This window comes from Macrobrachium rosenbergii, chromosome 55 (assembly GCF_040412425.1).
Source record: "Macrobrachium rosenbergii isolate ZJJX-2024 chromosome 55, ASM4041242v1, whole genome shotgun sequence".
Classification (NCBI taxonomy): domain Eukaryota; kingdom Metazoa; phylum Arthropoda; class Malacostraca; order Decapoda; family Palaemonidae; genus Macrobrachium; species Macrobrachium rosenbergii.
The window spans coordinates 36883209-36910267 of record NC_089795.1 but is presented as its reverse complement, the minus strand read 5'-3'; positions in this window follow the sequence as shown (position 1 = coordinate 36910267).

The window sequence follows — 27059 nt, the reverse complement described above, 5'->3', positions numbered from 1 at the left end:
GAGACACTTGAGCCCTTGTGTAAGTTTTAGAAAATACAGATCCTTGTTAAATTTAACCACTGTGTCTTATTTAAGCATGACCCTCAGTGTTGCAGCCGGACCAGAGTAAGTAGACCCACGAGTCAAAACCCTGCCCAGGGCGGCCGAGGCGTGGGCACCCGGGCTTTTTCTCACCCCTTCGTTTTTCCCCTCAGGTAGGACATTGGCTGACCTCTCCTACCAGGGATATCTGACCAATCGTAGGTCAGACATACCCACGCCAAAAGCCAACGGCTTTCGGGGTTATTTGAAGGGTGTGTGATTCCTCATGCAACGTTTCCTTGTTCTATTTCGCCAAGGCAGCTCACACAATCTGAGGTCTCGGGAAATTATGGCAAGCTTTCATGAGGAATCACACACCCTCCAAATACCCCGACCGTTGGCTTTTGGCGTGGGTATGTCTGACCTACGATTGGTCAGATATCCTTGGTAGGAGAAGTCAGCCAATGTCCTACCTGAGGGGGAAAAACGAGGGGGTGAGAAAAAGCCCGGGTGCCCACCAATGGAGAAGGTAGAGTAAATCTTTTTATTAAAGAATAAGAACGGAGACTGGAAACAAAGGACTTTGTTACTTTTTTTAAGCAGTCATTTACGATAAATGACTTTATATATTTATATATATTTATATGCATGTATTCTTGTATAGATATGTGTATATATATATGTGTGTGTACATACATACATACATATGTATGTATATATATACATATACATAAATATCTATACATGAATACATACACATAAATATATATATATATATATATATATATATAATTTATATAAATATAAAGTCATTTATCGTACATAACTCCTTAAAAATGTAACTAAAAGTCCTTTGTTTCCAGTCTCCGTTCTTATTCTTTAATAAAAAGATTTACTCTACCTTCTCCGTTCGTCCTTGACAGAGTACTCTGTCATTACCATCATTACAGAGTAGCGTGACGGGAAAAGAAGAAGAAGAAGAAGAAGAAGAAGAAGAAGAAGAAGAAGAAGAAGAAGAAGAAGAAGAAGAGATGAAAGGAACAGTAGCCTATGTGGAAAAGACCATTACAAAGAGACTAAAATAGGGCACTAACTTTGTTGCTTTGAATCCAGATTTGTTGAAGTGATTTTCATTGCAACTTTCATTTTTTTCTTTTTCTCTCTCTCTCTGTTTCGACATCTGAGTTTAACTGCAACCAAACTTACACTAACGTGATTACAATAAGCTAATGATTCAAACTTTCCTTATATTAAACATTAATGATTATTAATGCTCATACAGCATTATACCGAGACCACCGATGGCCTTGATTATACGATGTACATTTAACTCGATTGCGTCGAAGAAACTTCGGCGGATTTTTTACTTGTTATATTTAGTCTTGGCGAAACCTAAATAATCATTAATGTTCCGCCAAGACTAAATAAAACAAGTTAAAGTTGCGCCAAAGTTTCTTCGGCGCAATCGAGTTGAATGTATATCGTATAATCAAGTCCACCGAAAATAGATCAATCTTTCGGTGGTCTCGGTACAATGCTGTATGAGCAGCGGCCCATGAAACTAACCAAGGCCCGGTGGTGGCCTGGCCTACATCATTGTCAGACGAACGATTATGGCTAACTTTAACCCTAAATAAAATAAAAACTATTGACGCTAGATGGCTGCAATTTCGTATGTTTGATGATTGGTGGGTGGATGATCAACTTCCTAACTTGAAGCCCTCTAGCCTCAGTCGTTTTTAAGATCTGAGGGCAGACAGAAAAAGTGCGGACTGACAGACAAAGTCGGCACAATAGTTTTCTTTTCAGAAAACCAAAAGCTATATACATGTAATTAACAACTATTATTAAAAATAGTCTCTTTATGAGGTTACTATAATTCCTAAATTGCTTTATATCAACGTTAAGACCCTGTCAGGCGTTGGTAACCAACGTCATTACAACTCATCTTTGGAAGAAGGAAAACTATATATAAATCAGATAAAAACTTTTATGCTTAAATAAGTGACGATAATAAAAGGGTAAATTTCTACATGATGTATATCTAAGTACATAATATATTATTATATATAATATATATAAATATATAAACATACACTGATACATACATACATACATATGATACATATATATGCGTATATATGTATGATGTATGTATATATTTATACATATATATAAACATATATGTGTATATAATATACTTAGATATACATCATGTAGAAAATTGCCCTTTTATTATCTTCACCTATTTAAGCATAAACGCTTTTATCTGGTTTATATATAGTTTTCCTTCTTCCAAAGATGAGTTGTAATGACGCTGGTTACCAACGCCTGACAGGATCTTAACGTTGATAAAAGCAATTTTGGAATTATGGCCACCTCATAAAGAGACTATTTTTCATAATGGTTGTTAATTACAGGACTTTTATATTTTTCAAGTTTTATATATATATATATATATATATATATATATATATATATATATATATATATATATAATATACATATTTATATATATATATATATATATATATATATATATATATATATATATATATATATATATATATATATATATAACTAACTTGAAAAATCTCTCATATAACCGTACATAACGAACTTATCCACTTAACTGTAATCTTTGCTGTTTTCTTTATGCTCTGCTAAGAATAAACCTGCGTTTCGCCATCATACTATAAATGATGTACATAATTTCTACCGTCTTTACGCTGATTAAGCTTTTTCCTCCTCTTTTTCGAACTCCGCTGAATCGTGAAAATACTCTTTTACAATAAAATCGTAAATAGAGGAGAAAAGATCCAGATACATAGAGATTCTTTCCCTTTTGGCATCAGTACTTGAATAACAGGGCTGTACGTCTGTAACAGGTCACAAGTAATCCCTCCAGCCTAATAAAGACTCCAACAGACAGACATATGTCAAATAACTAGTATACAGCGCGATGGTTATAGTATATTGTAAAATTTCCTACGTGCACACAACAGTGTGCAAAAAATTCTGCAGATAGTTTCGTTGCATTTTCGAATGGCGTTGGTCTTTACTTCGCTTGCAAACGCAGCGTAACGCAAAGGGTTATTCCTAATTTTGTGCTTAAATTTTTATTTTCAAATCGACAAAATCTTTAAAAGTTTGATGCCCTGTCATGTTTAAAGTCCGTACAGAAACACAGATAATACAAGACTTGTATACGTGGCCTTTCACTAACTTCCATCTCAGGAAGACAGGCACTTGGCATCATTGTACTTGCGTGTGTGTGTGTGTGTGTGTATACGTGTTATGTATCTATGTATTTATGTATTGCTACATTGTCAGTATGTATCAAGTGTTTGTTATGGAATAGTTGTGTGAAAAGCTTTCGAGAAAAAAGTTATATGCGGCATTTTTTTTTTTTTCGAGAATCATACGGGTGCCTTCTTTAGCCTTCATGGCTGCATAATATTTTTATGAATGAAGTAAAGAGACTTTATTATAGAGGGAACTGGATGGGTGAAAGATAAAATACCTGCCACTAGGACCCACAGGGTCGTTCAGCGCCACAATGGAATGAAAAAGAAGCTAATTAATTATATGAATAACAAGATAAGGATGAAAATAAAAATAAGAACACTAACAACTACAAGCAGTAAAAGTGAAAGATACAATATACAGTACACCTAAAAAATTCAAAGGGTACAAGGGGTTAAAAATAAAAACTTGCAATATATATAAATGTCTTTAAAAAATTGTACAACCCCGTGGATATCAGCACCAACCAACATCAATGGAAGCGGTTTATTTAATGGGTGTTCAGAATAAATCTTAGAGCCGCGAGGCTGATAAAATGTGAACCAATGCATAGAACAGGGTCACTGAAAATGGCTTGGAGAAAGATGTCTACGGAATCGAAAACTGGAACGCATGACGGCGTTACTGAATCATTTGTCCTTTATACTAATGAAGTGTGAATTCTGACAGCAAATGAAAGGAGACAGAACCTGTCGAGAAAATTGTCTACGTATCATTTGAGGAGTGAGAGGATTTGGAAGCTTAGAAAATGTCAGTACGAGGAAATGCTAAAAAGACTGCATAAATGAAATTATATATAGGCATGTTTTGAGGTGGTTTGGTCGTATGGAGAGAACGATCAAATTAAAATCTAGCCCAACAATTCAACTCGAGGCATACTGACACACAATGTGAAAGAAATACGTTTACCAGTTATGGCTAAGTCAATGAGCATCTTTATTATCATTTATGGGGGGTGGGGGTGGGGGGTAGGCCCCTGATGAGTAGTGATTTAGTGGCATAGGCAGCGATTTTTCGCCCAGGTTCACCAACAGTTTTGATGTGGTGTAGCTAATTCAAAAATTCTGTAATTAAAACTGTCAAGGTTATGGTAGGCCCAGTCCGAATTAGATTAATAACTAGAAAAATAGCAATGCTGAGAGTAAATATAAGTTAAGTATATCTTAGTTTTACCAGACCACTGAGCTGATTAACAGCTCTCCTAGGGCTGGCACGAAGGATTAGACTTATTTTACGTGGCTAAGAACCAATTGGTTACCTAGCAACGGGACCTACAGCTTATTGTGGAATCCGAACTACATTATACCGAGAAATGAATTTCCATCACCAGAAATAAATTCCTCTAATTCTTCATTAGCCGGCCGGAGACTCGAACTCGGGCCTACCGAGTGCTAGGCGACAACTCTACCGACTTGCCCAACGAGAGTAAATATAACATGAGCGACAATAATATAGCTAACAACACTAAGTGAAGAATTCATAACAACAATAACACTAAGAGAGGAGTTAATAATAATTATTATTATTATTATTACCATAATACCAATTATCATTATGATGACAAAATCACATAAAACACGGTAATGAACATTATTAGCTTTTAAGAAATATTCAGGACATATAAAAAATTTTATGTTAAATACTACAAGCAACTCGCTCACCATACAATACATGTTATACAAATAAATACGCAACAAAATATGATGAAGAAAAACAAAACAACTGAAAAATGTCTCAGTTTTTCCTGACGTCGCTTTGGAAGAAACACGAGTAAGTAATCGCGTGCGCTCCATGCTGATGAAAAAGGGGAAACGAGTGATATGTTTCGCAATTATCCAGGATTACCTGTGTATCAAGAGTATTTTCTCTCTCTCTCTCTCTCTCTCTCTCTCTCTCTCTCTCTCTCTCTCCTCTCCTGGAATATAATTGGAACTGGAACACAGAATTTAGGCTAAAGGCCAAGCGCCGGACCTATGAGGTCAATCAGCGCTTTGAGAGCAGAAAGGTTTGAAAGGTGTGACAGGAGGAAAACCTCGCAGTTGCACTATGAAACAATTGTTAGGAGAGGGTGGAAAGTATGATGGAAGAAAGAGAATATGAACGGAGGTTCAGTAAAGGGAATGGGTTGCAGCTACGGGCCGAAGGGACGCTGCAAAGGGCCTCAAGTAATGCCTACGTCCTACTCCCATTCTGGACTGGAACAGGCCCACGTATGTAGTTTATATGATCAAACGACATTTTTTTAGAATAATATAACACGTATTCAATTCTGCTTCTCCTGTGAAAAAACAGCATTAAAGCATGAACTATATCTTTCCTGTGCTACTACTGTATTTCCCTTTCCACAAATTTTCTGCAGGATACCCAAATGCCCAAGAAATATATACCCGTCTTTCTGTGACCACAAAACAAACCTACTACTTGTGACTGCGTACGGCACGCTTTGAAGTTATAAACTTCAAAGTGACATTATCATCGTGAACATAAGGCGGAAATGCAAATATATGATAACAATTAAGATCAAGAGTAAAAATATTTTTAAAAGTGTAATGTCTTGCAAATGGTACCTCTCGTTTATATAATTTTATACCCGCAAAGGCTCTTTCGTATTTTTTTTGACATAGTACCGTTTAGCATTGCTTTTTTAAATATGTTTTTGCGCTCCTTCAGTTTCCACTCCAGCTGTGCACCACTGCATTCCACTTATATCCAGGTACAGAAGTCACTGCTAAGATCTACAGAGGTATTCTGGAATTTCAAGAAAACGCGCCCATAACGTCTTTCCGTCTCCCAGTTCCTTATTCATAATGAGAGAGATCATTAGTAATGAGAGAGAGAGAGAGAGAGAGAGAGAGAGAGAGAGAGAGAGAGAGAGAGAGATCACTGTGACAGTCTTCGAATACATGATTTCGAAAAACGACCTTTGATAAGCGTAAGTTAGATTCAGTTCAAGCGACGGCTGTTCAAGATGAGAGAATTTTACCCATGTAAGTAAAACCTTCACTTCATAACAGCAAATTCTTAATCTGGGGGCTTGTAGCTAATGCTTAGGACAGGCAGGGAACGCGCTCTCTCTCTCTCTCTTCTCTCTCTCTCCACAGCCAACCATAATATGACAGGACAGGTAGGGGGATTGGGGAGAGATATATGCTCTCCCCTCGTATTCCATAACGTAAACAATAATCTTCTCTTTCCTCACGTAACCCTCCTTTCCCCTCCCTTATCCCCATCTCCCCACAAACCCAACCATGTCCCTATCCCAGATCCCCTTCCCTTGTGTCCTGAAACCCAACATGGCTACAGACGCATCATGATTCCGCAAAGCAGCCAAGACTTGGCTACGGTCCAGGTTCTATTTCGCTCTACAATTTCATTACACTAGCAGCCTCCGACTGTTAATAGTAGAACAAAATTTCTTTCTGGTTATATTATAAGTCGGTTTCATTTTAGCCTTAACGATAATGCAGTTTTTGATGCAATCTACTTTTTCATTTTGTTTACATACCACTTGCGTGTATCACTAGAAAATCTAAGATTCATATTTTCTTCAGCATCTGTAGATCATAATGTGTCAGCGTTTCTCACATTGTTGTGAGAGTAGCTTCGATGCTTTCAAGGTTTATTAGCGACAAAATCAATAAACTATCTCCCCCTCGAACCATAACTGTGTCGTCTCCGTCAATCCGTCTGTCGCACTGTAACTCAGCAGGAAACAGCTTATATTGTAGGCCTATGGTTTGGTGTGTTGTCCAATTCAGAATTAAAATAATTCGGCTTTAACTAAAAAACCGATTCACAGCTCGAATAAACCATACTGGCTGTAACTGCTTCGTCTCTGTCAATCTGTTTGTCGCACTGTAGCTCAGCAAGAGAAAGCTTATCGTGTAGGCCTATAGTTACTGTCTTTCATCCAGTTTAGTAATAAAATAACGCGTCTTACGTATGAAACCGAACAATATTTGTCGACCATTCTAACAAGCCATATTTGCTATACAACTAGCCACCGCTGCGTAGCCGAATAAGTCCTTGTAACAGGAAGTATTCGAATCCACAAGATGGAAAAAAGAAATTATGACTCAGACTTGTGTATCATTTGGGATGACAGTCCGTCACGGTGACGCACAGCGGCGATAGACTGTCTAACCGCAACGAAAAGACGACGGTGCGCCTAGGGATTACAAATGCTGCTGTCTACTGCACAAACAAATACAACTAAGTTATAGTGCTTCTTTATTCTCGGAAAGAATCCTAAACATAACTAGGGTGGAAGTAAATGTGCCAGGGGGATATACTGTTTACGTCTACGCAGGCATTTCTCCTTTATCGATTATTATAATAATAATACTATGTAAAATTAATGTTTGGCTTTGGCAACCACCACTTCTTACTTCATCATAAACGGCATATACATATCTCCCCTTTACATAAATACGATTACGCACCTTCCATAACCAAACATAAGCGCTCTGAACAGAGGTACGATTCCATTCGCAGCGTACGTATCCACATTACTTTGCGTATTTCAGAGGTAATGACATGAAAAAGGAAAATCACTCATGCTCTCTGATAGTGACCTCGCTTCCCTCTACTTTTCAACTCTCCCTCTTCTCCCCCGCCCAATGCCGGACAGTGACATTTCGTGACGACTTCGTTACTACGAATTTTCCGTTACATTTGCTTTTTCGTCCGTATTTCTACATTTCGGCGACGGACACGAGCAAAATTAAGCGAAATTCGGTTTCTTCCTCCCCCCCTCTTCATTGGGTCAACCGCTTACTTCATCCATCTAAGTCACGTGATCATATCTAACCAATCATAGAGAGAGGAGGGCGGCGACTTCTTGGTAAGCAATACCATCGGAAAATTTCGTCGACAGTTTATGCCGCGATTGATCACTTTGAAATCCTTTATATGACGATTCCGAGATTTCAAGTGAGAGCCAAAGATGGAAAGTAGTCTATGAAAGAGAGAGATTACCGCCGAACTAGGTCAGAGAAAGGGAGGCTACGTTCCGTCTAGGCAGCGCTGGCAACTTTTCTGTCGGGCCTCGAGTTCCTGGTATTTTGCGACAGTGGAGTGAGCTCGGCACCTTGTGAGAAGAGGCCCGAACGTGCTGAATTCTTTTCTTTTTCATTTTTTTTTATTGTCGTTTCAGTATACACCTGATTAACAGGCAATTTAAGTGGAAGCTGGAAAGTGCATGTCACGGTGTTACAAACAGGATAACCACCGGCGATCTGCGTCTCCTGAAATAAAGGTAAAAGTCTCAAGTGCTACGAGAATCGGAGTGTGTTGATAGAGTTCACAGCATGTGTGTGTGTATGTGTGTATGTGCGTGAGCTTGTAACGGGTTTGTGCGTGTGCGCGCGTGTGTGCAGGTGAGCGTGTGTGCGCGTGAGAAGAATGGATGAATGAGAAGGTGTGTTTCAAACGGATATATTCCGTCTTTTATCAATTTGTCGTAAGCCGCCCTTCCCAATCCCAGCAAACTCTTCTATTACGGGGTTTGTTTTTCCACTTCATCCAGAGTGGATAGTATTTCTGTTTATTTATTCTCTCTTTTTTCCTGAATGTTTTTCATTGTATCGGTTTTTCCGTTTGATGATTACGATACGTGTTATGTGGGCGGTCCCGGATGTTTTCACTTATTATGATTACATTTTATGAAAACATGAATACCGAAAATCTATAACACCCATACCGTACTCATTAGGAACCAACCAATTAGGCATATGCTGTAGGTCTACGATTCAATGAAAGAAACAAAACATGACGTCATGAACCGTAGAGGTGTAGCAACTAGATAAGGAGCCACACACACACAGATGTGTTAATAGTTTATTTGATTAGTTTTTATAATCGTACTAGGTTCTCGAAAGGCTTACCACTGCATTTAGGCATACTTAAGCGAAGCGTTAGTGCTAATAATGAAGCAACATTTTTCCAAGGCTTCTAACAAAACAATGCACTCTCCTTTCATTTGTTATGAGAAATATTTTCTACAATCTTGTACTGAATGAGTCTAAGGAAGTAAGGACTCTTGATTTTCTCAGGAAGCCTGTAATGAGCTTCAAATCACTCTCCGTTGCACCTTTCCCATAATCAACAGACATTCTCTCTCTCTCTCTCTCTCTCTCTCTCTCTCTCTCTCTCTCTCTCTCTCTCTCTCCACTATATATAAATATTCCTTACTAGCTATTTCTTCATATATATAATATATTAATTTCTTTCAGTATATATATATATATATATATATATATATATATATAATTATATATATATATATATATATATATATATTGTATATATAATATGTGTGTGTAGATATTCCTTACGGTTAGCTTCGCAAATTTTTCATTCAATATAACCAAATGATTATAAAGACCATCGACATTTTCCCCTTTAAAACATACATAGGTTAGGTTTTACACACACACACAAGCACGGACTTTCATCCTATTCTTAGAGTTAACACTCTGAGGAACAGATGGAAATCACTACTGCAGTTACATTTTATTCACTTCGGCCAAGAGCTGTTTCAGCTGTTTACATGGCCATCATCAGTGCTACAACAGAAAGAGAATGATACGACACCAATATATAGCTTAAGTTAAATAAAAAAAATTAAAAAAACACATTACTAAAAATTAACAAAGAAAGTTCGCACAGATTATTCCTCGAGAAGCTTCACACAATAGGTTCCTCAGTTCTGTTGAGTCTCGACGGTTTGCAGTGGAATTTTCCTCTGCTGGAGGGGAGAACACAGTCTAAAGACTCCTGGATATTTAGGAAAGACTGCTTCAGTGCAATGCTCACTGCACCAGCAGCCACAGGCTGCCCATAGCTCTCCTCCTGCTGGACAACTTTTGTCTCTATTAATGTCATTTAGAGGCAGTGTCTTGTTCTGCGCATCCACAAAAAGTTGGTGGGTCCTTTTATTGCTGCAATGGGCTTGAAATTGCGTTCAGCTGTTCGTGGACAGATTTCCAAGAAATTTAGTGCGAGAATCCCTTCTGATGTAGGCACTAATGATGAACTTTTGTATGAATCGGGGTACTCTCCCCCTAAACTAAGGTAGTGGCCCACATTTATAGCTTTTGTATAGGTGGATGTAACACACTAGGCTTTTCTGTCGATGAGAATATAACGGAAAGGAAGGGTTTTCACTTTGTTGGCCTCAGTAACAAGGTTGAGAACAGAATTAATTTTAAGGGCATCTGATAGCTTTACTGCACTGTCTGCTTCTTTGGCAGTAATAAAAATAATGGTCATCCGCATATCTTGCATAATTTCTTGGCCTCTGGTGACTGCTACAGGCCCTGTCTTCTACACTTCTTCAGCAGATATGTACATGCTGGCACAGAAAACTCCAAGGGGTGATCCCATTGCCATGTCATCCACCTGTGTGAACAAGTTCTGTGTGAAAGAAAGGAAACCTCCATAATACATACCAGCAGCATCGCCTTCAATAATTTTTCAGACTGGGAGGGGTCCATGCCAGATCTATTAACATGATTCAATGGTCACCTGAACTGGAACATTGGTAAACAACTTTGGTAGTTTTAAGGATGTTTGTGAATTTAATGGTGCCTTTCATTTGTACCCTTTCTGCTTTCTTTGTTCTCTTTTGGCATTTTTTTTCCTTATCACAATTTCCTTTTTAAAAAAGTATCCTCACAACTTCACTTACAGAGAAAATTCACAACTAGGAAGTATATCCTATGTTGCTTACATACAATTCAGAGTGTGTTCTTTCTGGCTGTTTAAAAAAAAAAAGTGAATCTTGCAACCAACATAAGGAAGAATACACTCAGTCAAAAACGTTTAAATCAATGTTCCTTGCCAGAGAGGAAATTATTTTCCATATGGTTGAATCTGAGTGCTATGGTGATTCTGCAATCACTTCCAGATCAGACGGTGTCTGGTCTAAAGCAAGTCTGAATATAGGGATAAACCTGAAATCAAAGGAGACTTGGTCGATCGTATCATTGCTGTTGAATGGAAAACTCCGTCAAAGATTGGAAATAAGGAAATAACTGGAGATTTGACAGATAATGGTTGTTCTGATCAAATTTACAAAAGAAATGTCCCTAAGGAAACCCCCTTGCAGAATGAAATCTTGGAGATAACTTTGGGAAGCTCGTTCATTTGCACAAAATGATAACAGACCTTTTCCCCGAGGAGATCAGGCAGGGGACGTGGATACTGAAAAAGATCTAATTTGGACAACCGTCTTTCTTATCAAAAGGTTTCCTTATGTATAAAAACACTTAAAAAAAGATTGCTCATCCAAATTTCCCAGAAAGATACTGAAAGCAGGGCAATGCAGGAGCAATGACAATGAATGTAGAAAACATACCAAGAAAGAGTACATACAGATATACAGATACACCAAAAAACAATAAGAGGGATAGATAACAACAAAAAGAAAAGGAGAATAAGAATATACAAGACAGACTTGCGAGGAAGAATTGAAAAATGAATGAACATGAAGGAATAGGTGAAAGAGAGGAAGTAAAGACATTAGCAAAAACAAACCATGCAAAACATCAATGCAATAAAAGTGATACATTTGAAGATGCGACTGACTGGAATACTTACGTGAAGGTAATGGAATGCAACTTGGCCCTTGAGTTGGGTTCCCACTATCTGATCTGATCGAGATGTTCAACAACATAAAGTTCGCCTGCATGGGAGGAACGTCCAAGAGTATGAAAAGTTTTGTCTACTAAATCAGGGATGACATGGTAGCCATAACTCTTGGCATGGACCAAGTTGCCAGACATCTCTTATGGTGCCAGCAGATATTCTTTGTATAACTTCTGCCCAGTATTGTGCATTCCCCAAGGTATGGGTTGCCCATCTATTGGTATTATCCTACATGTGATCATCTAACTCATGTATCATGCTAAATGCAAATGGATATGTGTTGTGGATAAGGTGTTGAAGGGGGCACTCTGTCATATCCGAGAACGCTGTGGACAGCCTCATTCAGCCCTTCCATGAATTGCCCATTCTAGGAAGGATGCAACAAAGATCAGCCCTCCTAGATAAGCAGCTGGCTCAGGGTCTTATGAACCCTGGAAGAGAAGGCGATTCTTTCTCCACTATCATGAACAAAAACATGCGCATTGATGATTGTTATGAAGGTCAAGGAAGATCAGATGGAGCTTTCTGTGACTACAATGAAAAAGACAGATTGGAATTTCTCAACAAGATCTAAACGGAGAATGTAATCAATACTGAGAAGAAATCTTAGTGTTTCATTGCCCTTTGTCAACAAGTTGGGATCAAAAGACTATTGTGTGTGTCATGTTGCTCAACAGATTAAACGGGGACTAAGTTGCAATACTAAAAGAGATGCTTAATAAATGGCAAGTGTCCATAGATGTTGGTTGCTCATCACATAAGAATGAAATAAAGGGGGACTAAACTACGATTTGTGAATGAGTCTAAGAACAGGCTGGTGCATCTTTAGAACCTGTTCTATTTCCTCCATAATCTGTTCTGTTTCCTCATATGGAGGAAATGGAACAGGACATACTCTACCACAATCTAATAAAGATGTTCAACAATGTGAGATATGTCTGCATGGGATGAACATCAAGGAGAATGGAAAGTTTCACCTACTACACCATGGGGGGAATAGACTTATTTTTTGTTGGTTCTATCTTATATCATTCTTCATTTTTTACGTTCATATTTTAACACTGAATTTTACTAGTATGTCATCATTCACCTATTCATTATCAATCATATTAATTTATATATTTCACCTCCATAACGGCGCTGAATAATCCTGATGGGTTCCGGCTCTTGGTCTTCAAGACCTTTTTTGTAATCAATCACATTGTGATCCATAGATACTCATATAGGGCCAGTCCTGTATTATGTATTTCCCTTAGTAACATGTATTCCATCCAGTCCATTGGTATCCTGCTGCATGAGATTATCAAACTGGACTATCATGCCAAATGCAAGAATCCCATTGTCTTCCATCTGGGTATGTGTGGTGGAATAGACACCAAAGGCGGAAGTGTTCCTTGAATTGCCTGTTCTAGGAAAGATGCAAAAAAGATCAGCCCTCCATGATATGCTGTTGGCTCACGATCTTTCCAACAGAAAGGACAGAAGGCAATCCTTTCTCCATTACTATGAGCCAGACTACGATGCACTCATGACTTTTATGAAGGACAGGGAAGACGAGACACAGGTTCTGTGACTTCACAGAAAAAGACAAAATAGAATTTCTCTACAAGACCTGTAAGGAAAACGTAGTCAATATGGATATGGAAGCTCTGTGTTTCTCCTTCCGTTGCCTGCAAGCTGTTGTGTGTCACGCTGCTTAGCAGATTAAATGGGACCAAGCTGCAATTTTGATAGACAAACTGATTAAATGGCAAGAGTATCCACACTTGCTGGTTGCTTGATACAAGAAGAAAACAGGAGACAAAACTACTAACAGTAAAAGTAAAAAAAAACATACAAGACTTTCTGATAAAAGCAAGCCAACAAAAGCGAAAAAGCAGAGGATGCAAGAAATTAACGAAAAGCATTAACACAAACAAACTCTACCGAGCATCGGGTAAATGAAACAGAAGCACATTCAAAGAAGGGTTGCTGTATCTTCACATGGTCCAATACCAAACTATATTCTTTCAGACCTCACACTTCCAGTATGTCTGTAGGAACAATCTACAGAGGAAAGATTAGCTTCTTCTAGTATGCTATACTCCTTGATAAAGATGTGCTTGTACAAGGTCCGTGTTATGTGGGCAAAGGGTCCAACAGGTAGATAGATTCTTTTGGATCTCAAACTATCAATGCTTCAGTAAGAATAGTCTAGAACATGGGCTCTGCAGAAGGAATAAATCTTGCTTCTTCTAGTACGCTATGTTCCCTGAAGATTCACACGTTCAAGAGCTGTGTAGTATGTACAAATGGTCCAATACTTGTATATATTCTTTTAAATCTCAAACTTCAAGTGCTTCTGTGAGAATAATCCAGAAGTTGGGTTTGCAGAGGGAAGAATTTGGCTTCTTGTATGCTATGTTCCCTGATGTAGGTTAACTTGCACAAGATCCTTTGTCATGTAGACATCTGGTCCAGTACCTAGCTGTATTCTTTCAGATGTAAAACTTCCAGCACTTCTGTGGGATTAATGAAGAAGATGGACTCTGCAGGGGGATGAAGTTCATCTTCTAATATGCTATGTCCCTTGATGAAGATTCACTTGTACAAGGTATTTATCATGTGATCAAATGCCCAGTATCAAGATATATTCTATTCTAACAGATCTTCAAGATCTTGTACTTCTGCGGCAATAATCTAGCACAGTGGAGAATCAGTTCCTCACCGGACAGGTGGGTATCGTTCTCAGCTAGCACTCTGCTGGTCCCGCGATCGATTCTCCGACCGGCCAATGAAGACTTAGAGGAATTTATTTCTGGTGATAGAAATTCATTTCTCGTTAGATGTGGTTCGGATTCCACAATAAGCTGTCGGTCCCGTTGCTAGGTAACCAATTGGTTCTTAGCCACGTAAAATAAATCTCATCCTTCGGGCCAGCCCTAGGAGAGCTGTTAATCAGCTCAGTGGTCTGGTTAAACTAAGGTATACTTAACAGTGGAGAGTCTGTGTGCATGCGCCTCGTTCATGCGATAAGCGCAACTTCCATTACCCCAGCATTTTATTACAGTATACCGGTTTTTCTCCCAATTTAAATCAAGTCGTTTTATCCGCTCACAAAATGTTTCCTTGAGTTCAGTGACATATTCTGTGTATAAGAACACTTGGGTTTTTATAGTATTCTCATCATAGAGTATTTTTATTTTTGTTGTGGCATTACCATGATTCATTTCTAAGTATCAGACCGTTGACTCAAATTTTTCATTTATACGGCTACAATGAAATTAAACGTGGAAGTCATTTTTTCTAATGACTTCCTTCTGGAGTAATTACAAAATACTGAATAGAAAAGAACATCGAAGAGCAGAGGTTCCTCTCCGGAAATTGGAATTTCTTCTTATAATTTGCATCTGGATTTGATCCATCCTTTTCAAAAAAAGTATACCTTAGTTTTACCAGACCACTGAGCTGATTAACAGCTCTCCTAGGGCTATTGAAGGATAGACTTATTTTACGTGGTTAAGAACCAATTGGTTACTTAGCAACGGGACCTACAGTTTATTGTGGAATCCGAACCACATTATAGCGAGAAATGAATTTCTATCACCAGAAATAAATTCCTCTAACTCTTCATCAGCCGGCCGGGGAATTGAACTCCGGCCCATCGAGTGACAGTCCGCAGCTCTACCTACTCATCCAACGAAGAGCTCATCAAATGACAACAAAAGAAAAGCCAACACAGAATTTATCATGCTGTCGACTATGATGGTAACAGCAAGACTCGTGGCCGATCTTCACAAATGATTCATTCTGTCGCCAGTCAGACCGGTTACACAAAAACCTGGCGTCTTCCCTAGACATTCCTGAAATATGCGACAATGGCACTTAAGAGTTACTTCCGAATGTATGAAGTGTCTACCTGTAATTAGCTTGACTGGACACTATGAAGTCAGGAAGAATAAACTTGTAATAAGGACTGCCCGCAACAGTTATATTGGTATCTAATAATTTTCAACCATCCACCTAACATTCCCGTTGCAAAAACTAGATTAAACTGGAGTTTTCTTTGCAGATATATTGATGAAAGCATTACTGGTAAGCTCCGTCGGTTCAAGAGAATAGTCTATGAACCTCATAAGACACCGACAGATTCAATACTGAATTCTGTCATTCCATGAGCTTTAGACTGTAGTATTTTTAGAAGCGACATAGAGGGAAATGCAATCCTGATATGCAATGGTTTATTGACTCATTTCGTGAGCAGATCCTGCCTGGAACGAAACTTCCAAGGTCTAATATTAATACTCAATATGCCAACTTAATCATAATTTCGGAAAAGAAAGAACACACAAAAGTACCTAACCTAACAGCATACAATGCCATTCATACATTATTATAACTACGACTACTTACATTCCTTCATCTTCACATATAAATTACAAACACACACACAATATATATATATATATATATATATATATATATATATATATATATATATATATATATATATATATATATATATTAATGACGTGAAAAGATGAACCAAAACCAGATGATGGATCGGTTCGTCCCGAGATGAAATAGCGTCACAAAAACGAAAGGTCACTGACGCCAAACTGTCAGACGCGAAGTTTTTGGGGGCAACAGTTTTAGCAAAAGAGGGACACTGAATGTTAGGTGGACGAAATACAGCTTACTAAAAAAAAGGGAAGGCTCCATAGTGATTTGCCTACAGCTATTTGATAACCTTATAACACGCTGATACCTTGTAAGGACAAAATAAAAAAATACATTCAGCATTTGTTACTTTAATATAATACTTTTCATAATGGCAGTGATACGTCAGATGAATGTAATCGTTTAAGATGAGTTCTTTAATACAAGATAAAGTGGCAATTGCCACTCTCCCTTTCTTAAAAACAAATTACTAAAAGTAACTGATTTTGAATTAAAGATTTTCTGAGGTTAAACACATGCATCTACAAATTCGTATGAGTTTTCAAAGTTATCCTACAGAAATTCCTTCCCTATATATAAACTGTAGTATCCCTGATGGTATCTGAAGCCGATTCTCAACCCGTTCACCGTTCCGAGTCTCCCTGAATCAATAAGTATTTTATTTTGCATTTCAGCGCATTAGATTCTCTCCCTGTGACCTCGAAGTGCATTGATAGTGCGCTCAGCTCTCGAACTGGATGTCTAACGTTCGATTACCGAACCGATAGATCTCCTTAGAAAAACTAAAATGCCTCTGCTTACCGAAGCAGTGCATTGGATAACTGTTATGGGTCGCAGTATGGCAGGAGAGTGAAAGAGAAACCCAACTGACTGAGTATTCGGTACTCCATCAAAACACATAATACACACACCCATATCTACCTATCTATCTATCTATATATATATATATACTGTACATACAGTGTATATATGCTACATATGTGTATATATACTGTATATGTGTTATATATATACTGTATATATATATATATATATATATATATATATATATATATATATATACACACACATATATACTCACAGTATCGAAGAGTTTTCCCGCATATGAGTGTTTTGGAAGAAACTTTGTACGTAATCATCTCAGACGTTGGCAAGAGCTCGCTAAAAGCAAGCTGGTGTCACAGAAGAGAGATTTTCCTCAGCGTCATGCTAGACTACATAGATGAGGGACCGAAATATCAAGAAGCCGAGGAGCTATTCTGAAGAGAAACTAGAACAAAGAATGAAGGTTGAATTTACACCTTATTTACATCATATCTCGGTCCCTTCACTCGTAGTAACAACTCTGCTTATCTTAATGAGCGGTCGCTATTATTATTATAGTGTTACTTTCTGGTGTTATAATACAATAACGAAAATAACGTTACTTTCTACTATTATCATTCATAGTTGTTTAGCTTTCCTTCTGTTACAACTTTCAAACCTTATTACAGTCAATTTCCGTTTCAGTGCTGAATGACCTCATAGGTCCCAGCACTTGGCCTATGGCCTAAATTCTATATTCTAGTCTATTCTATCATCTTTGTTGCTACTCGGAAAGGAACCACTACTGTCAGAACCAGAACATTTACGGTCAAAACAGCAAACCAATTCGCACCAGTTCTCCCGAGTGACGGCATTGGTGGATAAGTTATTTAATTCCGGTTCTTGCTCCTGTGTGATCCGTTGAATGCGTCTGTACATTACTCTGGCTGACGTTGTTGTTGCTTTCTTATGATCTAGTTCTAACAAATATCATAAGTCGTTACTATAAATAATTTTATCCAAAATGATGCGTCCAAACCGCAAATGGCTAAACCTGCGCGCGCACAGAATACCGTACAGGGAAACACAAGCACATTTTGTCTGTGTGCGCGTATGTATGTTTGCGCTTAAGTAAGCGCATGCGCTCTTTCCTGAAGAGTCTCCCCTCCTTCCCCCAGCTACGTCACCACCTCCCACATTTGCCGCCAGGAGATAAGCAGTCTGCTAAGAGTTTGGTTTGGCGATTTTTTTTTCGGTGACTTGTTCTAGTTAGTTGTCAAGTTTAACTTTCTACTCAGCTTCCGTCTTCCCCTGATTCTTGCATGTTTCTGTAGAGGGCCTATCACTCCCGATTATCTTAGAACTTAATTCATCTTCTGTTTATTCTTGTCCTTATCCTTCTCCATTTTTATTATTATTATTGTTATCATTATTATTGGAATTATAACTCCCGATTACCTTACAACCTAATTCATCTTATGCTTATTTTTGCTGTCCTTCTTGTTCATTATTATTATTATTATTATTATTATTATTATTATTAGGCCTATCACTTCAGGTTATCTTAGAAGCCATTTTATCTGCTTACTCTTGTCCTTGATCCTCTTCTTCTTCAGTATTATTATTATTATTATTATTATTAGGCCTGTCACTTTTGAGTACCTTAGAACCTAATTTATCTTCTGTTTATTTTTGTTCTTGTTCGTCCTCTACTTCATTATTATTATTATTATTATTATTATTATTATTATTATTATTATTATTATTATTCACCGAACTTACACCTGAGCTAATTTCGGCAATTTCCAAAGTAGACCTTCAAAATTTGACAACAAAACAGGCCCACGACAGATGTCTAACTGAAGCTTTTGGTTTTATCAAAATAAAAAATGACGTATATTAAAGGGTATTTTACAACAGAGAGATGATGGAATTTGTTCATTTAACACGTCTTTGTATTTTATGTCACTCACCGTGATAGGTACAGCAAAAACATTTCAATTCCGGGAACTGAGTTGTAGGCCTAATTACCTGGGTACATTAGGCCTAACTGTAGTCAGAAAAGGCTAATAAACCCACACACCTGTGGACTCGACGTCAGCAGTCCCAATGTTTGCTGTTGTTAATAGTGTTTGGAATAATAAATACGTGAGGGATATTTTTGTAACGATAAAAATCACATTCTAGAATCTACTTTCTGATTATGATCTCTCTCTCTCTCTCTCTCTCTCTCTCTCTCTCTCTCTCTCTCTCTCTCTCTCTCTCTCTCGTGAAATGCAAAGTTACCTGAAATCGTCAGATTTCTTATCCTTTCTGGTTTACATTATATCAATCGATTTATTCTGAAAACAACCCGCAGTATGTTGTAAAATTAAATATTGATATATATATATATATATATATATATATATATATATATATATATATATATATATATATATGTGTGTGTGTGTGTGTGTGTGTGTGCATGTATGTACGTATACATACATATATGTGTATATATATATATATATATATATATATATATATATATATATATATAATGTATAATATGTACACACATATACAGAGTTCACTAGTAACATGAAATACTACTTAATCAAACCATGAGAGAGAGAGAGAGAGAGAGAGAGAGAGAGAGAGAGAGAGAGAGAGAGAGAGAGAGAGAGACAATCACGCTAATTTCGCTCCCACCTTTTTCACGTGAACTTGTGTGAATGGGTGTGGTCTTTTCTTCAGAATGGAGACTACTACATGATACAAGACAGGCGACATTGCCCGGGTTGGAGGGGAAGAGGGGGAGGGTACCATGTCTACGGATGCCGAGAGATGGGGGGGGGGAGGTAGTGGGTAATGCCCACAACTTGGCAACGTTCGGTTCATGGGTAAGGGAGGGAGGTGGGGAGGAGTTGTGTTCATCCTTGGGTGTGGTTCGGTGTCTGGGAAATGAAAGATATAAATAACAGTGATGTCTGGAATGCGAATAAAGGTACAGGTTATCAATTAGTAACGTAAACAAAGGGATATAAATGTAATTGTATGTACTCTTTAAACGTAATAATGTGAACATACATTACATTTTTGTGCATACATGCACACACACACACATAGATAAACAGATAGATAGAAAGACAGATAGATAGATAAAAACCAACAGCTGCAAATAGCAAGTGTAAATAAAATTCTAAGATTTGGTTTATTCATCTTTTTAATCACACGGAGAAATTTTGAAACTGTTCGTATATGGATAAAAAAGAACACTAAACAACAGTTTACAAACCAAAGGTCTTTTGAATTTACCTGTTTTCCCTTCGATCAGATTATCCATTAAGTCCTTTACGAGAGCATCCATAAATATTTATTTGTCTTCACAGCCAAACTAATATCAGTGACTATGACATAGCCACCACTCAACAGAGCTATTTTGGGATGGTATGTGTTTCAATCCAAGGATTGGGAGAACGCGAATTCATATATTTTGTTAGGCTGCCAACCAGATCCCCGGGTAAATAAACAGTCAAGTTAATCAGCGGTATTAATTTGTCTCAGTGGCTCGTCACAAACTTTCCAAGACGCCACTGGGAGAACCTTCACTCCCTGAATTGCTTGAAGTAAGAAACAAAACAACTCGGCCAGATAATGACGGTGATCAGGGTCTCTAAAGCCTCGACGCTCCTTGCGAATGGAGAGTCAAAACAACTGGCTAGAAATAACGGCCAAGCGATCCTTTTGATTGCGACCTAAATACCTGACGCAGCTACTGGTCGCAATTTGCGATCATTGTGAACACAAACACATATATATATATATATATATATATATATATATATATATATATATATATATATATATATATATGGCCTATATATACATTATATGTATATATCTATATATTATACAATGTGTATATAGGCCTCTATATATATATATATATATATATATATATATATATATATATATATATATATATATATATATATATATATATATATATATTTGTGTATACATCAATACACATGCTCAGTAAAGGAAGGTCATCACACACACACACACAGACACGCACACACAACTTAAAACTAACTTAAAATGAATTAACTTTACTTTTGATGATGCGCTTTGTTAGTGTTAAAAGTCAGTCTGATACAGAGTCGTGTTCTACTCAAGAAATGTTGAAGCTCTTTCCCTTGCCCGTCTCATTAAACATTTTCAGCTTTCGTGACCATGGTCGTAAAAACACTTTGCTTACACCCATGAAATCCTCTAAACATTGTGATGACTTTGATAAAACGCATGTGCTTTTGTTTGAGAGAGAGAGAGAGAGAGAGAGAGAGAGAGAGAGAGAGAGAGAGAGAGAGAGAGAGAGAGAGAGAAATATATTTCTTTTGAGAAAATTTCCCCTTGATTGTAGAAACCATGGCAATTTATACAATGTCCCGTTATTCGACACAATTTCTCATTATAGCAAACAATCATTTTAAAGTTATTTTTTGGTTGAATTGATATCCTTACAACCTAATTCTTCAAAAGCACTTAATCTCTCCTCAAAGCAGCCTTGTTAATTATATACAAACTTATAGTGAACAGACTTCATGACCTTAGCCTTGGCCATATGCGTGTGTGTAATAAGAGTCATAAAAGCTACTATTATATTTAAGTGGAAATCAATCAAACGTCACTATATCAAGGTTAGGGAAGAGGGGAGGAGGGGAGGGGGATCTCTGTTCTTTGGTGCTATGGAGCACTTACCCGGTTACTCTAACTTGGTTCAGGTTATAGTAAACACATTATATTCAATAACTGCGAGCAGTGGCATATATATTATTATTTACATTGTTAAAGCACCGTTTGTTTAGACATAAAGTAACGGTGTTCAATTCTGTCATAGCATGGGTTAGTTATGATAACGAACTCAGTGGAAGAAATAAAGAAACGAAAAAATAAAATGTGAAACATGAAAAACGCCATGTAATTTGTCTCTAGACTCGGCTGAACAAACAGTAGATTACAAATCGTTTTCCCAGTGTTTGATATACCGGATCAAACTTAATTACGAATGTCAAACATATCTGTCACTGCTTATGCTCTGATGTCTTTCTTCTTCCTGTAATCCCCAATTTTCTACTTCTAGCAATGAATGTGGGTTTATTCGGTTGTAATTAAAGCATTTCATAAAAGGTTGTCACAGATAACGCAATAAGAGACCCTGTGAATGGAGGAATAGGAAGCAAAGGAAGCTGAAATACATTAGAAAAAGTTAAGCACTTTCAATATCACGACTTAGCTACAAATAACCAGGTTCATTTGAGCGGAATCATTTAGCTCGGTCGGGAGGTGTGTACCCAAACGAAAATCTTCGTTTTGTTTTCTTATTTCAGTTTCACATCATTTCTTACCCGAACTTCAATCATTTATAATAATCCAGAGAAAAGCGGCTGCACTTATCTCCGTCTCTAATTTTGGCGTGAACCCTTTAACCGGCGAGTATTCGACTCAAGTTCGTAATTGATTGTCATGGCTTTCTTGCCAGGAATCCCGCCAAGGCTTTTCATGATTGGGAACCAAAGGTACGACTATAATGCCTTTAATTAGCAGTCCACTACTGCAATCATTTTTACCACATGATTTTTGTTTTCTGCGGTTAAATGTTGTCAGCAGCTTTCTTGTTTTCTCGGTGAACCTTTGGTTTGTAAATAATAATAATACGAAATCTTTAATATCCTGGCAGACTCTGATAAAGGAACAGCCAAAGGTCGTCACGAGGTCCCTGACCTCGTGACGCAAAAGTAATGCACACGGCTCACGTACTGAGGGACTAGCGCTCCTCCACAGTCGACCCGAACGGGGAGCGATGATGTGGGCGCGCTCTCCAAATTCATGCGTCCGCTGACCTAAGCAGTGAATTATGTCCATAGCTGTCAGTAGATCGATGTGGGTAGGAGATGAAGAGATAAAGATTAAGACCATGTATGAGCGTTTATTAATTCTTCAAAATATATACCATCAACACGGGAAGGCCTCGACGAGATAATCCTCACCCCACCAGGCTGAATGCAACCTGGTAAGATACTCTCTAACGCCATAAACTGAATATGGAGACATCATTAATCACAACTCGCTACTTTGAACAAGGACGGTGAATGATCAAACCCACGTGAACATTTCAATTTCCAAGTAACTTCCGCCGCCTAAAGGCGGTCTCAAGCATAACGACCCGACGCTGAAAGAAGCTGTTAAAGTTTTTACTCCCTTTTATATGAGCTTCCTAAGACCTTTGATCCATCTGTTTAGAATGTGCTCGCGTCATCACCAAAGGGGGAAAAGAACTTGTCTGCCATCTGTAGGGCTTTAGTGGAGCTTTGCCAGAGTGGAGATATTTCCAACGGCGATTCTCTTCCTAGGACGAGGCGAGAGTGGTCGTGGATTTGGCGATTTCCTGCACTCCTTTGTGAAGATATTGAAGGTAAATCAATCGTTGCTTGTTGAACATCTTAGGTAAACCAATCGTTGTCTGTTTAACATTTCAGGTATAGCATTCGTTACCTCTTGGACATTTTAAGTAAATGAATCGTTACCTGTTGAACATTGCAGGTAACTCAATCGTTAGGCTACTTGTTGAACACTTCAGGTAAAGTAATCCGTACCTATTGAACATTTCAAGTAAATGAGTCGTTACCTGTTGGACATTTCAGGTAAGCTAATGGTTACCTGTTGAATCATGGAATCTGTAACACCGAAGGTTATCAATTTATTTATTGTGTTATTTTCATAATTAAACAGTTCCATCATATAACGGATACAATGAAATTTTAACTGCGACACGGTGATTTACGCGCAACATCCAATACTCATGACAGCTTTTTTTACTTAAAATTCAGTTACTAATATTACTGTTCGGTTTCTGTTATTTCAATCATTTCATACTTTAGGACGCAAAAAGCTTGATGGATGTGGCTATCCAAAAGAAGCCCAGTCCAGCATGAACAGTGTGAGCAAATGGACTTCACCCCTTAAATAATGGCAGGGTAAACGAGCCAGGATATGCAAAAGTGAATGGGACGACTTAGCTAACTGGCAGACCCTAGAGTTTGTGACACCCGTAAAGTATCTGTGGAAATACGAAGCATAACGAGTGGGGACCTCATTAAGGCAAGAAGTCCTCGAGAACGACACCCAAAATAATACCTGTAGAACAGCAGACGGCAGCGATTTAACGAAGAGGGTGAATTGAATACCATTCTGAGATATTGCTATTAACTTATGAGCACAATTTTTTTTTGCAGTGCAAATGGGTTCTCTCTATGTTTATTTATTAATTCTGTTGTTAATATTTCCTTATATTTAATTAGTAAGGAGAGAAAGACTTTGGTCACTGTGCTTGAAAATGATTGGGTTACCGTTCATAAGAAAGATATAGCGTATCGAATAGCGAAAGTAATGTGTGAGCATTTGTACATTCACGTAGACTCCTATCACACCTCGGGAGCGCTTGACTAAATAGCCGACAACTGGAGCAGATGTTAGGTTCTGATATTTTTCCCATGTCACAGCACATTTTTAGAACTCTGCGTTCTGACATACTTTCTTTGAGATATTTAAAATCTCTCAAATCTGTCTTTGTAAAACTTCTTCTTACACTCGACTTTAAGTATGTTCTAAATTACTTAGAGGAGATAGGCGCCGGTTGTCTAACAAATTCAAGATAAGAAGTCTAAAAAAATTAACTTCTAATGATGCTTTTCATCGATGCTTTCCTCTGTCATAAGCAAAGTTATGGGACAATTATTCTCTGGCGTTCATATAGATAAGCTGTATTTTTATCTGTTCGCAATTTAAGGAGCCACTCTCTCTTACGCAAAATAAGTAACCATACTAAGAGCATGAAGTGAAAAGTTGTTTATGATTAATATTATAAGTAGTAATAATCATGTGTAACTATTTCTCCTAGAGGCAATACGTATACATACCGAGGACATGAAAGGAAGATGTGATACTGATGATGATGATAATGATTACCACTGTAGTAGCGAGATATCAACACGTCTTCCAATCAAAGGTTTTATTAGATGCTGCACAATCTTCACGATGTAACGGTATTCGGTGTGTCATCAGTAAAAACGGTGCAGTGTGAACGATGTACAGTATTACCATGTTTCGTTGTATCAGGTACAAAAGTGGAAAGGTCTCCGCAAATATTGTTAATAATGTAATGTCATGTATGAGACAGAATTACGCACGGTTCATTATGTTGGCGCATTTTTTCCTTAACTGATTTCACGAGTTAGTGGTAAAATCAAGTCTAGTCGTCTAACATATTCCATAAAAAAAAAAAAATGATTTGTAACAGAACCACGAACAGTATTTCATGGGGTGGTTATTAATTTCTAGTAGCCTTCCAGAATGTCAACATTATTCATCCACGTTCTCACTAACGAAACCAGTGAACATTAACCAGTTAAGAAGTTTGTCATCTTGCGTTAAGATACCAACATCATCTGCAGATTTTAGGAGGCATTAATATACGTGCGCGCATACAATATATGTATATACATGTATATATATATATATAATATATATATATATATATATATATATATATATACATATATATATATATATATATATATATTATATATACATATATATATATATATATATATATATATATATATATATATATAATTATATATATATAATATATTATATTCATGGTTTCGTTATATATTATAGAACATGGATGAATAATGTTGACATTCTATATATAATATATATACATATATATATATATATATATATATATATATATATATCGTATATATACATATATACAATATTATATATGCATATATATGATATATTATATATATATAATATATAATTACATATAATATATATATATATATATATATATATATATATAATATAATATATATATATATATATATATACATATATATATTCTATATATATATATATATATATATATATATATATATAATTACTTTTTAAATAGGTTTCGTTAGTGAGAACATGGATGAATAATGTTGACATTCTGAAGGCTACAAGCCTAACCACCCCATGAAATACTGTTCGTGGTTCTTTACAAATCATTTTTTTATGGAATATGACAGACGACTAGACTTGATTTTACCACTAACTCGTGAAATCAGTTAAGGAAAAAATGCGCCAACATAATGAACCGTGCGTAATTCTGTCTCATACATGACATTACATTATTGGTCGTAATGTATTTGCGGAGACCTTTCCACTCTTGTACCTGATACAACGAAACATGGTAATACTGTACATCGTTCACACTGCACCGTTTTTACCGATGACACACCGAATACTGTTACATCGTGGAAGATTGTGCAGCATCTTAATAAACCTTTGATTGGAAGACGTGTTGATATCTGCTACTGCTGTTGCTAATCATTATCATCATCATCAGTATCACATCTTCCTTCATGTCCTCGGTATGCATACGTATTGCCTCTAGGAGAAATAGTTACTACTACGATTATTACTACTTATACTATTAATTATAAACAGCTTTTCACTTCATGCTCTTAGTATACTTAGTGTAATTACTTATCTTGCGTAAGAGAGAGTGGCTCCTTATAATGGGAAAAGATAAGAGTGCAGCTTATCTATATGAACGCCAGAGAATTGTCCCATAACTTTGCTTATGACAGAGGAAAGCATCGATGAAAACCATTATTCGAAGAAGTTAATTTTCTTAGATTTCTTATTTTGAATTTCGTTAAACAACTGGCGCCTACACACACACACACACATATATATTAATTATATGTGTATATACACACTGTATTTATGAGAGA